Consider the following 3704-nt stretch of genomic DNA (forward strand, 5'->3'; position numbering starts at 1 on the left):
AGGAGCCGCCGCAGTGGCTCCCCCCAGCCCGCGCCGGCCGCTCTTATAGCGGTGTGCGGAGGGGGCGGGGGGGAGCGGGCGGAATTCACACCTCTCGGCCCGGGATGCCCCCACCCCGGTTAACCCCTCGCCTCCCCCGGCGCCGGCCCGCGGCCGCCAGCCGGTTTCCTGCGGGGAGGCCGGAGGGGGGGAGCGGTACAGCGGGGAGCCCGCATGCATGTGTCCGCGCCCGGGCACACGCAGCGCCGGGACCCCCCGGGGAGATGCTGCTCCCCGCACCCCGGACGGGGGGGACGGTACCTGCTGCCCCCCCCCCTCCCGCCCGCCCCCGCATCGCCGGCACAGGGCGAGGTGGCTGAAATACTCCCGGTACCTCCGGAGGCACCGTGCGGCCGAAGGCTGGTGCGGGGAGGGCTGTCTGGGTACTGTCTGCCGGGTTTTTAATTGCACTTTCTGCTGAAAAATAAACCAAAGCCCCGTGATCCGGTGCTTTGGGTGTCATTTGTGAAGGCTCGGCGTCGGTCGTGCTGCTCGAAACAGCTTTAAGCCACGCAGGAGAGCCGCGGTGGTCAGAAAATGGGCTTGGTGCGTGTGGAGAGCCATTTTGGCTGAGAACAGTCCCCCTGGCTCAGTGAGAGCGGGCAAGTGTGGTATCTGATGTGTGTGTGTCAGAGAGAAAGGCCTATGGCGTAAAGGACACAGTTATACAGCGTATGTAACATATATATATATGACATAGGTGGTCTGTTCTCTGCAGTCTTTACGTGTACAACGTGGCTGATGACACACCTCACCTACGTGGTGACACACATTCCTGTGCATTCCTTAGCGCATCCCCTCTGCACGCGCAGTGGTCACATCCCCGCAGCTTTGAGCAGCCCATTAAATGATTTCCTTAATGGCACCAGAGATGCTTCAGCTCCAGCCTTTTCTCCTTCCCTTCTCCACCTGCCCCGCACAGGGCAAAACCAGGGCTCCCAGCAGGGATCGCACCCCGGCGCTGGCTCAGCACCCAAGGCAATCACAGCAGTTTACCGTGGTTGTTGCCACCGGCTGCTCCTGGCCCTTGGTGACAACATTCAGCCCCGTCACCAATTGCCATGGGCCAGGAGCTCAGGGCCTCGGGGTGTGCTCTGACCACGCGTCAGGGCACAGATCCCTGAACAGCTCCCAGCACCCTGCGGGAATCGCTGTGGGTCCGTGGTGGAGTTAATTTGGACCCAGTCCTCCCAGGGGTGGCTGTGTGAAGCTGAGCAGAGAGTCCATCCCAAAAAATTTACATGGGAAATGAAGTCTCCTTTTCTGTTTGGCTAAACGTCTGCCAGCCAGTTTTAATTTACCCAGCTAGGTTGATTTGCAACTTCCAATTTTCCATCGGTTGGCTGTGACCAGGACACTGGGAAAATTTAGCACTTGAGTTCACCCAACTTCTGCATTTCAAAATATCCCAGCCCGAGACATGCAGGAGAAAACCCTTTCCGTTTTGGAACAACCAGGAGGGAAAAGTCTGAACACGAGAGGTTTTAAAAGCATCAAAATATTTCACATTGAAAACGCCAGAGCAGCCTGGGTCCGTGCGAGCCCCAGCATCCCCCCAGCGCTCCCCCCAGCCCTGGGGTTTAGCAGGAGGTTGCACCCCAGGAGACCCCATCCTCGGGTGACCCCGCACCCCATCCTGCCGCAGGGATGCCCTGGGGCTGGGGAGCACCAGGGTGGGGGGAAGGCTGTCCCCGAGGCAAGCGCTGGGGGAGCCGGCAGCAGGCGAGACGCAGTCGGTCTCTGTGCTTCACCAAAAGTTCATCAGAGCCAAAGGATTTTTTTTACTTTTTTTTTTTTATGAAACAGTTGAGATGACTCAGCGGTTTCTGACGCAATCCCCGTTTCATCGGAAAATTCCTAACCAGCTCCTAGTGGCAACCGATCGCTCCCATAAATCACGCAGTGTTATCCCTGGCCGCAGCAGCGCGGCTTACGCAGCCCCGGCCCGTCCTCGTGAAATCAGCAGGAACGATGCCATCACCTCGGTGGGAGCAAAAAACAGCCCCGAAAACAAAAACGCACCGGAGAGCAGATCCAAAACACATGGAGCCTCCGTCCAGCTTCACATCAGCCAAACCCCATGGCTCCAACCCCAGCCCCTGCTCCCACCACCCCAAACCCCCCGGGGCCAGCGCTGCCCCCAAAGCCCCGGGGCTGCGGGTGCTGCTGCCGAGGCTGCCGGCAGGTACCGCATTAATCACCGACGGCCAGGCTCAGACAACAGTGTTTTTTACCTCCCAGTTTTTGGCATAAGCGTTAGAAATGATTTGCAGATGTTATTTACTGCTTTTGGGCTTGGAGTAAATTGAGACAAGATGCACCTGCATGGAGAGTGAGCGGCTTTCCCACCCAGGGACGGTCGCTTAGGGCTCATATTGGACTTTCCCAGGAAAATTTAGGATTCGGGTGAGGGTCCCTGAGCCAGCCCTGCTCCCTGCAACCCTCAAGGCAGCCCGGCGGTCCCAGCACTACATATTCACCTCCCAGCACCGCACAAGGTGGGCTCTTACCCCGACGGCTGCCCCAAGGGAATCGCCGCAGCCGTCGGGCAGGCAGCTGCCAGGCTTTCCATCCCGAACTGGTGCCATGCATAATTCAGAGTGCAAATAAAAGGAGCGACAGACACTCCAAAATAACCTCCTCCAGCCGGGGGAGAGTCGCCGGCGACTGGCTGCTGGTTTGGCCGGAGAAATGCCTGCAGAGGAAAGGAGTTTCCTTGGCTGAAATGAGCTCGGCAAAGTGCTGGGCTGGGCACTGTCGCTGCTCAGCGGGAGCTGGGGCTGCTCAGCTGAGTGGAGGCACTCAGCGTTTTGCAGGATCAGACCCTCTCTCAGCTAGGGAGAGGTGGGGTGATCCCTTTGCCAGGGCAGCCTCTGCTGCGGTAGAGGCACCTCCATCCGTGACCTGGAGCAGACAGTGATGGTAAGCTCCAATCCAGGCACAAGTCGTTGACTGTCTTGCTGTACTCCCCATCCCAGGACACCTTCCCCTCCTGAGCCAGGCACCAGCCCTTGGACCCGCTGGAGCTGACGCCCAGCACCACCAAGCCCCAAGAACGTCCCTAGAGCAGGTCTTCCATGAGCGATGTACCACAGGACATGCTCTTGGTCAACCAGAGCCATGGCCTGGCCATGGGCTGCAGTGCTCCAGCACCACTTTTCCAGCAAAATTAGTCCTTTTCTGGACTACCCTCATGGCGGCACAGCAGATGGGATGGCTTTGTCATAGCCAGCCCCACTGAAACACCCGCTCAGGTCCAGGAGAGCCAGACTGGAGGAGGAGCAGGAGCGTGGTCTGGAGTCTGTTGGCCCAGGAATCCCCAGCAGCTGCTTCTTCGCTCGGGGGCAAGAAGACTAACTGATTTTCTTCTTTTTTAAGACTGCCTACAGAAGTGACCCATTTGTTCAACACTTCTGCAAGTTACACATGTTATTTCCAGGCAAGCCTGGAGCTGCGTGGGCAGACCTAAGCCATCCACAGAGCGGGTGAGGTCCCTGCATGGCCAGGACATTCAGGGGGATCAAAATGTGGCAAAGCCCCAAAAAGCACTGGCAGCCAGCATTACCTTCTTCTCAAGAGTTGTGGTTATGGCCTACCACTGGGTAACTAAAACAAGCAAGAGGAGACAAAAAAAAAGTGTTCTTTACAGACAGTCCCAGTCCCTT

Source organism: Nyctibius grandis, chromosome 16 (assembly GCF_013368605.1).
Source record: "Nyctibius grandis isolate bNycGra1 chromosome 16, bNycGra1.pri, whole genome shotgun sequence".
Classification (NCBI taxonomy): Eukaryota; Metazoa; Chordata; class Aves; order Nyctibiiformes; family Nyctibiidae; genus Nyctibius; species Nyctibius grandis.